Here is a 14,705-nt window from a genome sequence, read left to right as displayed (position 1 = left end):
ATGCAGAAAAAGCTTTGGACAAAATTCAACGTGCACTGATGATAAAAACTCTACAACAAGGGGGCATTAGGTAACCTACTTCGACATAATAAAGGCCATATACAACAGATTCACAGCAAAATCATTCTCAATGGTGAAAAACTGAAAGCATTTCCTCTTAGATCAGGAACAAGACAATAATTTTCACTCTCACCACTGTTATTCAACATAGTTTTGGCAGTCGTAGCCACGACAATCAGAGATGAAAAAGAAATAAAAGGAATACAAATTAGAAAAGAAGAATTAAACTGTCACTGTTTGCAGATGACATGATACTATACATGGAGAATCCTAAAGATGCCAACAGAAAACTACTAGAGCTAAGCAATGAATTTGGTAAAGTTGCAGGATACCAAATTTATACACAGAATTCTCTGGCATTCCTATACACTAATGATGTAAAATATGAAAGAGAAATTGGGGAAACACTCCCATTTACCATTGCAACGAAAAGAATAAAATATCTAGGAATAAACCTACCCAAGGAGACAAAAGACCTGTATGCAGAAAATTATAAGACGCTGATGAAAGAAATTAAAGATGACACAAATAGATGGAGAGATATACCATGTCCTTGGATTGGAGGAATCAACATTGTGAAAATGACTCTACTACCCAAAGCGATCTACAGATTCAATGCAATCCCTATCAAACTACCACTGGCATTTTTCACAGAACTAGAACAAAAAATAGCACAATTTTTATGGAAACACAAAAGACCCCGAATAGCCAAAGCAATCTTGAGAATGAAAAATGGAGCTGGAGGAATCAGGCTCCCTGACTTCAGACTATACTACAAATCTACAGTACTCAAGACAGTATGGTACTGGCACAAAAACAGAAAGATATATCAATGGAACAGGATAGAAAGTCCATAGATAAACCCACGCACATATGGACACCTTATCTTTGATAAAGGTGGCAGGAATGTACAGTGGAGAAAGGACAGCCTCTTCAATAAGTGGTGCTGGGAAAACTGGACAGGTACATGTAAAAGTATGAGAATAGATCACTCCCTAACACCATACACAAAAATAAGCTCAAAATGAATTAAAGACCTAAATGTAAGGCCAGAAACTATCAAACTCTTAGAGGAAAACATAGGCAGAACACTCTATGACATAAATCACAGTAAGATCCTTTTTGACCCACCTCCTAGAGAAATGGATATAAAAACAAAAATAAACAATAGGGACCTAATGAAACTTCAAAGCTTTTGCACAGCAAAGGAAACCATAAACAAGACCAAAAAACAACCCTCAGAATGGGAGAAAATATTTGCAAATGAAGCAACTGACAAAGGATTAATTTCCAAAATTTACAAGCAGCTCATGGAGCTCAATAACAAAAAAACAAACAACCCAATCCAAAAATGGGGAGAAGACCTAAATAGACATTTCTCCAAAGAAGATATACAGACTGCCAACAAACACATGAAAGAATGCTCAACATCATTAATCATTAGAGAAATGCAAATCAAAACTACAATGAGATATCATCTCACACCAGTCAGAATGGCCATTATCAAAAAATCTAGAAACAATAAATGCTGGAGAGGGTGTGGAGAAAAGGGAACACTCTTGCCCTGCTGGTGGGAATGTGAATTCGTTCAGCCACTATGGAGAACAGTATGGAGGTTCCTTAAAAAACTACAAATAGAACTACCATATGACCCAGCAGTCCCACTACTGGGCATATACCCTGAGAAAACCAAAATTCAAAAAGGGTCATATACCAAAATATTCATTGCAGCTCTATTTACAATAGCCCGGAGATGGAAACAACCTAAGTGCCCATCATCAGATGAATGGATAAAGAAGATGTGGCACATATATACAATGGAATATTACTCAGCCATAAAAAGAAACGAAATTGAGCTATTTGTAATGAGGTGGATAGACCTAGAGTCTGTCATACAGAGTGAAGTAAGTCAGAAAGAGAACGACAAATACCGTATGCTAACACATATATATGGAATTTAAGAAAAAAAATGTCATAAAGAACCTAGGAGTAAGACGGGAATAAAGATACAGACCTACTGGAGAATGGACTTGAGGATATGGGGAGGGGGATGGGTGAGCTGTGACAGGGCGAGAGAGAGGCACGGACATATATACACTAACAAACATAAAGTAGATACCTAGTGGGAAGCAGCCGCATGGCATAGGGATATCGGCTTGGTGCTTTGTGACTGCCTGGGGGGGTGGGATAGGGAGGGTGGGAGGGACCGAGACACAAGAGGGAAGAGATATGGGAACATATGTATATGTATAACTGATTCACTTTGTTATAAAGCAGAAACTAACACACCATTGTAAAGCAATTATACCCCAATAAAGATGTTAAAAAAAAACAACGTAGGAATAAACGTACCTAAGGAGACAAAAGAGCTGTATGCAGAAAACTATAAGACACTGACGAAAGGAATTAAAGATGATACAAACAGATGAAGAGATATACCATGTTCTTGGATCAGAAGAATCAACATTGTGAAAATGACTATACTACCCAAAGGAATCTCAAAATTCAATGCAATCCTATCAAAATAACAGTGGCAGTTTTTACAGAACTACAACAAGAAATCTTAAAATATGTATAGAGACACAGAAGACCCTGAATATCTAAAGCAGTCATGAGGGAAAAATACGGAGCTGGAGGAATCAGACTCCCTGACTTCCGACTATACCACAAAGCTACAGTAATCAAGACAATATGATATTGGCAGAAAAACAGAAATATAACTATAACACAAAGCTACAGTAATCAAGACAATATGATATTGGCAGAGAAACAGAAATAGATGAAAGGATCAGGATAGAAAGCCCAGAGATTAACCCAGCTACCTATGGTCAACTAATCTGTGACAAAGGAGGCAATGATTAACAATGGAGAAAAGACAGTCTCTTCAATAAGTGGTGCTGGGAAAACAGGACAGCAACATGTAAAAGAATGAAATTAATAACACTCCCTAACACCATACACAACAATAAATTCAAACTGAAATGGAGACTTAAATGTAAGACTGGAGATTATAAAACTCTTAGAGCAAAACATAGGAAGAATACTCTTTGACAAAAATCACAGGAAGATTTTTTTGATCCACCTTCCAGAGTAATGGAAATAAAACCAAAACTAAACAAATGAGACCTAATGAAACTTCAAAGCGTTTCGAAAGCAAAGGAAGCTACAAACAAGACGAAAAGACAACCCTCAGAATGGGAAGAAATATTTGCAAATGAATCAACTGACAAAGGATTAATCTCCAAAATGTATAAAGAGCTCATGCAGCTCAATATTAAAAAAACAAACAATGCAATCCAAAACTGGGCAGAAGCCCTAAATAGACATTTGTCCATAGAAGACATACAGATGGCCAAGAAGCTCATGATAAGCTTCTCAACATCACTAATTATTAGAGAAATGCAAATCAAAACTACCATTAGGTATCACCTCACACCAGTTAGAATGGGCATCATCAGAAAATCTATAAACAACAAATGTTGGAGAGGGTGTGGAGAAAAGGGAACCCTCTTGCACTGCTGTGGGAATGTAAATTGATACAGTCAGTATGGAGAACAGTATGGAGGTTCCTTAAAAAACTAAAAGTAGAATTACCATATGACTCAGCAATCCCACTACTGAGCATATACCCAGAGAAAATCATAATTCAAAAAGACACATGCACCCTAATGTTCATTGCAGCACTATTTACAATAGCCAGGTCATGGAAGCAACCTAAATGCCCATTGACAGATGAATGGATAAAGAAGATGTGGTAGATATGTACAATGGAATATTACTCAGCCATATAAAGGAACAAAATTGGGTCACTTGCCGAGACATAGATGGATCGAGAGACTGACATACAGAGTGAAGTAAGTCAGAAAGAGGAAAACAAATATTGTATATTAATGCATATATGTGGGATCTAGAAAAATGTTACAGATGAAGCGGTTTGCAGGGCAGAAATAGAGACAGAGATGTAGAGAAAAAACGTATGGACACCAAAGGGGCAAAGTCGCGGGAGGGGGCGTTTGGTGTGACACACTGGGAGATTGGGATTGACAAATATACACTAATATGTATAAAATGGATAACTAATAAGAACCTGCCGTATAAAAAAATAAATAAAATTCAAAATAGTGTAAAAAAAACAGGAAAATAAATAAGGAAACACAAGCTTTAAATGATACGTTAAAGAAGATGGACTTAATTGATATTTATAGGAGATTCCATCCAAAAAAGACAGAATACAGTTTCTTCTCAAGTGCTCATGGAACACTCTCCATGATTGATCATATCCTGGGTCACAAATCAAGCCTTGGTAAATTTATGAAAATTTATGAAATCGTATCAAGTACCTTTTCCTACTACACCACTATGAAACTAGATATCAATTACAGGAACAAATCTTTAAAAAAAACAAACACATGGAGGCTAAACAATACATTACTAAATAACCAAGGGATAACTGAAGAAATCAAGGAGGAAATAAAAAAATACTTAGAAACTAATTACAATGAAAACATGACAACCCAAAACCTATGGGATGCAGCAAAAGCAGTTCTAAGAGGGAAGATTATAGCAATAGAATCCTACCTCAGGAAACCAGAAACATCTTAAATACACAACCTAACCTTATACCTAAAGCAATTAGAGAAAGAACAAAAAAAACCCCAAAGTTGGCAGTAGGAAAGAAATCATGAAGATCAGATCAGAAATAAATGTAAACAAAATGAAGGAAACAATAGTGAAGATCTATGAAATAAAAGGTGGTTCATTGAGAAGATAAACAAAATTGAAAAACCATTAGCCAGGCTCATCAAGAAAAAAAGGGAGGGGCTTCCCTGGTGGCGCAGTGGTTGAGAATCTGCCTGCCAATGCAGGGAACACAGGTTCAAACCCTGGTCTGGGAAGATCCCACATGCCGCGGAGCAACTAAGCCCGTGCGCCACAACTACTGAGCCTGCGCGTCTGGAGCCTGTGCTCTGCAACAAGAGAGGCCGCGACAGTGAGAGGCCTGCGCACCGTGATGAAGAGTGGCCCCCGCTTGCCACAACTAGAGAAAGCCCTCACACAGAAACGAAGACCCAACACAGCCAAATAAATAAATTAATTAAATTTTAAAAAAAAAGAAAAAAGAAAAAAAGGGAGAAGGCTCATATCAATAGAATTCAAAATGAAAAATGAGAAGTAACACCTGATACTGAGGAAACACAAAGGATCTTTAGATATTACTACAAGCAACTATATACCAATAAATTGGACAACCTGGAAGAAATGGACAAATTCTTAGAAAAGCACAACCTTCCAAGACTGAATCAGGAAGAAATATAAAATATAAACAGAGCAATTGAAGCACTGAAATTGAGACTGTTTTTCAAAATCTTCCAACAAACAAAAGCTGAGTACCAGATGGCTTCACAGGTGAATTCTATCAAACATTTAGAGAAGAGCTACCAACCATCCTTCTCAAACTCTTCTAAAATATAGCAGACGGAAGAACACTCCCAAACTAATTCTACGAGGTCATATCACCCTGATTCCCAAATTAGACAAAGATGTCACAAAGGAAGAACACTACAGGCCAATATCACTGATGAACATAGATGCAAAAATCCTCAACAGAATACTAGCAAACAGAATCCAAAACACATGAAAAGGATCATGCACCATGATCAACTGGGGTTTATCCCAGTAATGCAAGGGTTCTTCAATATAAGCAAATCAATCAATGTGATAAACCGCATTAACAAACTGAAGGAGAAAAATCCATATGATCATCTCAATAGATGCAGAAAAAGTTTTTGACAAAATTCAACACCCATTTATGATAAGAACCCTTCAGAAAGTAGGTATAGAAGGAGCTTACTTCAACATAATAAAGGCTATATATGACAAACCCACAGCCAACATCATTCTCAATGGTGAAAAACTGAAACCATTTCCTCTAAGATCAGGAACATGACAAGGTTTTCTATTCTCACCACTATTATTCAACATAGTTCTGGAAGTTTTAGCCACAGCAATCAGAGATAAAAAGGAAATAAAAGGAATCCAAATCAGAAGAGAAGTAAAGCTGTCACTGCTGATGACACGATACTGCACATAGAGAATCCTAAAGATGTTACCGGGAAACTACTAGAGCTAATCAGTGAATTTGGTCAAGTAATTAATGCACAGAAATCTCTTCCATTCCTATACACTAATGATGAAATATCTGAAAGAGAAATTAAGGAAACACTCCCATTTACCACTGCAACAAAAAGAATAAAATACCTAGGACTAAACCTAGTTAGGGAGACAAAAGACCTGTACTCCAAAAACTGTAAGACACTGATGAAAGAAATTGAAGACATAAAAACATGGAAAGATATACCAGATTCTTGGGTTGGAAAAATCAATATTGTTAAAATGACCATACTATCCAAGGCAATCTGAAGATTCATTGCATTCCCTATGAAAGTACCAGTGGCATTTTCCATAGAACCTGAACCAAAAATCATAAAATTTTTATGGAAACACAAAAGACCCATAATAGCCAAATCAATCTCCAGAAGAAAGAACAGAGGTGGAGGAATCATGCTCCCTGACTTCATACTATACTACAAAGCTACACTAATCCAAATCATACAGTACTAGAACAAAACAGACATGTAGATCAATGCAACAGGATAGAAAGCCCAGAAATAAACCTACACACTCACAGTCAATTAATCAATGACAAAGGAGGCAGGAATACACAGTGGAGAAAAGACAGTCTCTTCAATAAGTAGTGCTAGGAAATCTGGACAGCTACATGTAAAAGAATGAAATTACAACATTCTCTAACACCATATACAAAAACAAACTCAAAATGGATTAAAGACCTAAATGTAAGATTGGATACTATAAATCTCCTAGAGGAAAACAAAAGCAGAATACTCTTTGACATAAATCACAGCAATATTTTTTTGGATCTGTCTCCTAAAGTAAAGGAAATAAAAGCAAAAATAAACAAATGGGACCTAATCACGTTTAAAAGCTTTTGAAGAGCCAAGGAAACCACTGACAAAATGAAAAGACAGCTTAGTGAATGGGAGAAAATATTTGAAAATGGTATGACCTATGAGGGATTAACAACCAACATATATAAACAGCTCATACAGTTGAACATCATAAAAAAAACCCAACTAAAAAATGGGCAGAAGAACTAAATAGACATTTATCCAAAGAGGAAATGCAGATGGCCAACAGGCACATGAAAACATGCTCAACATCACTAATCATCAGGGAAATGCAAATCAAAACCACAAGATAACACTTCACACCTATCAGAATGGCTATCATTGAAAAGAGCACAAATAAAAAATGTTGGTGAGCATGTGGAAAAAGGGACCATTTTATACTCTTGTTGGGAATGTAAATTGGTGCAGCTACTGTGGAAAACAGTATGGAGGTTTCTCAAAAAACTAAAAATAGTACTACCATATGACCCAACAATTCCACTCTTGGGTATATATCCAACAACAACAAAAAACAGTCATTTGAAAAGATACATGCAACCCCAATGTTCCTAGCAGCATTATAATTGCCAAGATATGGAAGCAACCTAAGTGCCCATCAACAGATGAATGGGTAAAATTGGGTATACACACACACACACACACACACACACACACACACACACACACACACATACACACACACAAAATGGAATACGACTCAGCCATAAAAAAGAATGAAATTTTGTCATCTACAGCAACATGGATGGACTTGGAGGGCATTATGCTAAGTGAAATAAGTCAGACAGAGAAAGACAAATACTGTATGATATCACTTATATGTGGAATCTAAAAAATACAACAAAGTAGTGAATATAACAAAAAAGGAGCAGACTCACAGATATAGAGAACAAACTAGTGGTCACCAGTGGGGAGAAGGGGGAGGGGCAGTATAGGGGTGGAGGAGTGGGAGGTACGAACCATTGGGTATAACACAGGCTCAAAGATGTGTTGTACAACGTGGGGAATATAGCCAATATTTTGTAATAACTGTAAATGGAAAGTAATCTTTATAATTGTATGAAAAATTTTTTAAAAAGTTAAAAAAAATCCATGTACCCATGTCTTGGTTTCCAAATACTGTCTCCCACTAAATGGTACCAGAGATCCATAGAGAAATGGTCAATGAGTCAGGAAACACCAGACAAACATGAAAGTAAAAAAGTAAGGAAATATTGAACTCAAAGTATATATCAAAGAATGATGGGAATATGTCAAATAATCAGAGAATCCAGGTTGAATGGGCTGCCACTGGGACAATTTGAGCATTAAAATAAATTATGATAGCAATAGCGTATTCATGAAATAAAGTAAAAAAAATCTGTGTGCCAAACTAAGATAAATAAATAAATAGATGGAGGGGGAAAAAAGCTCTTCCTTGAAGTAGAATACAAACTAATGTAGTAAAAATGATGATGTTTGAAAATGACCATTTTGCAGCCTTCATAGTAATAACTGATGTGGTAAAGAATTATCAATAGATATTAAGGCCAGTGGATTTTAGTTTGATGAGGAATAGGATATCTACACAGTTTCAAAGTACCCCCAGCAAAATTATTAACTACAAAGAGGAAAACGGAACTTTATAGTGGATTAATCTAGCAAACATCATCTGAAGAAAGTAATCAAGGTTAACATTTCTTCTAAGGGGTCAAATCAATATTATACGCCACTGATATGCTGCCCTAAGAACAATTTATTACTTCTCTGACATTCCTGCCAAAATGCATAATCTATACATAATAATGAGGAACTGGCATGCAAATTTAAACTTAGGAACAATCTACAAAATAATTGTTCTGTAGTCTTCTAAATTGTCAATGTCATGAGAGATAAAGAAAGGTTGAACTGTTCCAGGTTAATAATAAAAAAAAAAAACTGAAGAGACATGAGAACTAAATGCAATGCATCATCTTGGATTGAAATTTTGATCAGGAAAAGAAAATAGCTATAAAAGACATTATTGGGATAAATAGGTGAAATTGGAATATGGCCTAGATAATAATATTGGAACCCCAATTTCATATACTACAAAACTATAGTAATCAAAAGAGTATGGTGCTGACATAAAAACAGACATACAGACCTTGGAACAGAATCGGGAGCCCAGAATAAAATGCTGCATATACAGTCCACTAATATTTGACAAGGGATCTGAGAGTACTTAATGGAGAAAAGATAGTCTATTTCATAAATAATGCTGAGGAAACTGAATATTCACACAAAAAAGAATAAAACTGGAGCCCAATCTTATACCACTCGCAAAAATTAATTCAAGATAGATTAAAGACTTAAAGGTAAGGATCTGAAACCATGAAATTCCTAGAAGAAAACAGGGAAAAAGCTTCTTGATATTTGTCTTTGCAATGATTTTATGGATATGACACCCGAAGCATAAGCAACAAAAGCAAAAAATAAACGAATGGGACTATACCAAACTAAAAAGCTTCTGCACAGAAAAAGAAATGATTGACAAAATGAAAAAGCAAACTATGGAATGGGAGAAAATATTTTTAAAACATATATCTGATAAGAAATTAATATCCAGAATATATAAGGAACAGAAAAACAAGTAATCTAATTCAAAAAGGTGCAAAAGACCTAAATAGACATTTTTCCAAAGAAGACATATCTGGCTAACAGGCACATGAAAAGGTACTCAACATCACTAATCATCAGGGAAATACAAATCAAAAACACAATGAGATATCTCACACTTTTTAGAATGGCTATTAACAAAAGCAGGAGATAACAAATGCTGGTGATGATATAGAGAAAAGTGAACCCTTGCACATCCCTTGATGGGAATGTGAACTGAAATATCTACTATGGAAAGCAGTATGTTGGTTCCTCAAAGAATTAAAAATAGAACTACCATATGATCCAGCAATTCCACTCCTTGGTATATCTGAAGGAAATGAAATCACGATCTCGAGATATCTGCAACCCCTATGTTTACTGCATCATTATTTACAATAGCCAAGATGTGGAAACAAACCAAGTGTCCACTGACAGATGAATGGACAAAGAAAAAAAAATACACAATGGAACATTATTCAGCTATAAAAAAAAAGGAAATCTTGTCATTTCTGACATAGTGGATAAACCTTGAGGGCATCAGGCAAAGTGAAATAAGTCAGACAGAAAAAGATAAATACTGTATGCTCTCACTTATGCATGGAACCTAAAAAAACTGAACTCATAGAAACAGAGAGTATATTGGTGGTTTCCAGGGGTGGTAGGGTAGGGGAAATGGGTGAAGGTGGTCAAAGGGTATAAACTTTCAGTGGTAACATGAATAAGTTCTAGGGATCTAATATAAAGCATGATGTATATTATACTGTAATTAATACTATAGTTATAGTATATATAGTTATATAAATATAGTTAGTAGAGTTAATACTATAGTATAATGACTACAGTTAACAATTCTGTATTGTATACTTAAAAGTTGCTAGGAGAGTAGATCTTAAAAGTTCTCACCACACACACACACAAAAATAGTAACTATATGAGGTGATTGATGTGTTAACTAATCTTATCCTGTGTAATCATTTTGTAATATATACATGTAGCAAATCATCACACTGTACACTTTAAACTTACAATGTTATATGTCAAATATAACAGTATGGAGGTTCCTTAAAAAACTAAAAATAGAACTACCATACGAGCCAGCAATCCCACTACTGGGCATATACCCTGAGAAAACCATAATTCAAAAGGACACATGTACCACAATGTTCATTGCAGCGCTATTTAGAATAGCCATGATATGGAAACAAATGTCCAATGACAGATGAATGGATAAAGAAGATGTGGTACATATATACAATGGAATATTACTCAGCCATAAAAAGGAATGAAATTGGGTCATTTGTGGAGATGTGGATGGACCTAGAGTCTGTCATATAGAGTGAAGTAAGCCAGAAAGAAAAAAAGAAATATCGTATATTAGCACATATATGTGGAACTTAGAAAAATGGTACAGATTAACCTATTAGCAGGGCAGGAATAGAGATGTAGACATAGAGAAAGGACATGTGGATATGGTGGGGGAAGGGGAGGGTGGAACAAAGTGGGAGATTAGGTTTGACATAAATACACTACCATGTGTAAAATAGCCAGTGGGAACCTGCTGTATAGCACAGGGAACTCAGCTCAGTGCTCTGTGACAACCTAGATGGGGCGAGGGGTGGGAGGGAGGTTTAAGAGGGAGGGGATATTGGTATACATATAGCTGATTCTGATTCACTTCATTGTACAGCAGAAGCTAACACAACACTCTAAAGCAATTATACTCCAATAAAAAAAAATAAAGCTGGAAAAAATGAACTATAATAGAGCTTACATTGTCCATTTGAAATACATGTTCTCCCAAACTCATCCCATTTTCAGTGAGTATGAGTGGATAATCTTGACAATAAAGGTTTATGGAACAAAAAATTGGAACAATGTCCAATTTCTATTTTGACACATGTACTGAGGCTATGTAAGAGAAAGGCATTATTCTGAGGAAATATACACTGAAGTATTTACAGGTAAAGGAGCATGATGTCTGCAAGTTACTCTCAAATAGTTCAAAGAGAGAGAAGGAGGGAGGGGGGAGGCTTAAGACAGGGAAGGGAAAGGGGAAGGGAGAGTGAGAGGGAGAAACAGAAATAGAGAATTATAAAGCAAACATGGTAAAATGGTAATTGGTGAACCTGGGTAAAGGGTGTATGGGAGTTTTTTGTAATATTCTCAGAACTTTTCTTTAAGTGTAGAATTAGATCAAAATAAAAGGTTTAAAATCACAAGTGTAAATATCATCAATAACTCCATCACTGAATAGCGTAATCAGTTTCCCTATGTATTTAATGAAAGAAAAAGTTTTATATTGCTGAAATCTATTGGGATGAGGAGCCAGTGTATAATTTTGTTTTTGTTACCAGAAGAATAATAAAGATGAAGTTTAACTGTAACTGGATTAATAATTTCACAATATGATTTCTAAAAAAGAGATCATATGTATGTAAATTGAAACAAAACCAAATAACTCACGAGTCAAAAAAGAAATCATAAGAGCAATTAGATACTAATAATTGAATAATAATAAAAATACTACACATAAAAACCTGTGAAATTCTTCTAAAGTGGTATGTAGTGGAAAACTTCATTATAAATTCTTATTTTAGGAAAGAAGATTTAAAATTACTGAGCTAATGGTCCAAATAAATAAATTAGAAAAAGAGCAAACAAAAAGAAAGTAAAGAGAAAAATAAAGATAAAAGGAAAAATTATAAAAATAGGGGACAAAATATTCAATGGTGAGGCCTGATGAAACCAAAAGCAGGAAATACATTAGAAAACTGAATATTATAATTTATCACACAGTCACAGTGTCATATTAATGGAGGAAAATACCCCACATGATCATGGCAGTAGATACAAAGTATTTGGAGAAAAAACTCCATACTCATTCAGAATAAAAGCTCTCAGCAAACTAAGAATACAAAGGAATTTCTTTAACCCGAAAAAGAAAATCTACTAAAAATGGTGAAATACGTATAGTTTCCTTGTAAATTCAGGAGCAAGACAAGGAAATCCTCTGTCACTGCCACTATTTCTCATTGTACCGAAGATCCTAGCTAGCCCGGTAAGACAAATTAAAAAATAAATATTGGAAAGGAACAAACTGCCATTATTCACAATATAATAAATTAACAGACAATCCAGAGAACCTACAAATTATTAGAACAGATATAAATCAGAAAGGTTACAGTGTATAAAATCAGTATGTAAAAATATCAATCGTGTTCTCATTTACGGGCAATAATCTGAAAATGTGGTTTAAAATATACATTTCACAGTTACAGCAGGAACTATAAGGTAATTAGGAATGAATATAGCAAAACAGCTTATAGATAACATTATTATTATATGGTATATATGCTTTCATATAATGTAGAAAATGGTTTCAATTTATCATTTGGTGCTAGCTTTTTGTTTGGCTAGTTATATTTAATGTGTCATAATCAACTCTTATTCCTGCTCCTTCCTTAAAAAGTTTTTGGTAAAGAGATTACCTTAAAAATCACAACTTCCTGAAGCAGGACATCAGAAAAGCAGGGTAGCGTTGTCAATAATCTTCATTGTCTTCACTGAATAATTATTTTATGGATGCACCAAGGAAATGGAGTCATACTGCAATCCCTCAAAGACTGAAAAATAATAAAATAACATTAAATCATTTCTTCTGTTACTGTTCATCTCTTTCCCCTGGGCTCCTCAAGTCCTTATGCTTTACCATACCCCCATTGCAGTTATATATTCATGAAAAACAGTTATATAGACAGTAGTAGAAGGGATCTATTGCATAGTAATTATGAGCAGAGACTTTAGGAAGCTTTGTAGAACAGTGTCTGGCACATAAAGATGTTCAGTAAATATTTGCTATTATTATAATTTTCAATGATTTGAGTCACTGGAGGAAATTATGTAGCTCTTGCACTTTTTGCCCTGTACAACCTTCTTTGTTTTCTGTTTGAGCATTGCTATCCCTATGGTGCCTCCCAGCCCCAACTCTACCCCTTTGAACAAAGAGGTAAAGTTGAGGGAAATCAGGCAGTAAGGAATGACTGGGTGATGCCTCCAAGCACAATAGAGCTCATTCTTTTTCTATGCACTACCACCAAGCCCCAAGTCCAGAACTCCCTTAGTCGCCACTGTTATCCCATCATTCATTGACCTATTTATTCAAATATCTGTTTCACTCCTATGTGCTTTGGTTATCCATCCCCTACAGCTCCCAGCATAATGCCTAGTCCATTGCAAGGGCTTCTTAAAGGTTTGTTGCATGAATGAAGAAAGGATGCCCTGTCTCCTTTGGATTACAAGAATCTGTGAGGTTTCGGTCAGCGTTTGTTTTTTGTATTCTATAAGCTCATCTAAATAGAAGATCATTTTTCTGATAGTAAAAACTGGACTGCTAAAATACAATACTTCCTTGAAAATCTTCAGTGGCTTCCACTGCTTATGGATTAAACTGCATACTCCTTAGCATAACATTTAAAGCCCTGCAGCACTCTATCTCACCTAGTTCTTCTCATACATTCAGAGTTATAGCCAAGTTTTCCTAGAACAAGCCTGCCTTGGGAAAGGTAAGCCAGAAAAACATTCTCTCCCCCTCCACATGGCAGATGTCACTCACCCTTTAAGGTCCACCCAGAGTTACCCCTTTCTCTTTGATGGCTCAAGATTACTACCAGGCAGAATGATTTGGTCCATCTCGTCCCCCCCGCCCCCGTGCTTCCTAAATACCTTGAACAAGCAAACATTATGGCACTTGGGTTTGAGTTACCATATTGTAACTTTTTGTTTTTTACTAATTGAATTCTCCTGCCATACACAGAGAAGCACACACCTCTGAAGGCTCACCTTACAATACTGCTACCACAGTGCTAGCCATAGGAATTAGGCCTTCAATATAATGTTGTTATTGATCTTGAACCAATCATTTTTTGAATGGAAAAGTTTCAAATATACACAAAAGTAACAAGAACAGTTTAATGAATCCCCATGTATACGTCACTCAGCTTTAACAATTATTAACTCATGAACATTTTGTTTGTACCCCTCACC

At 35.6% G+C, this 14,705-nt stretch overlaps 1 long non-coding RNA gene across 1 annotated transcript in view; it reads right to left on the bottom strand.

Moving 5' to 3' along the window:
- Positions 1–14,705, bottom strand: part of LOC125963004 (uncharacterized) — a 136,311-nt gene that overhangs the window by 45,836 nt on the left and 75,770 nt on the right. The gene's annotated exons all lie outside the window — the stretch shown is intronic.

The sequence above is a fragment of the Orcinus orca genome, chromosome X (genome assembly GCF_937001465.1).
Source record: "Orcinus orca chromosome X, mOrcOrc1.1, whole genome shotgun sequence".
Lineage (NCBI taxonomy): Eukaryota > Metazoa > Chordata > Mammalia > Artiodactyla > Delphinidae > Orcinus > Orcinus orca.
Note: the sequence above shows the minus strand (reverse complement) of the source record. Positions and strands in the feature narration are given on the sequence as shown.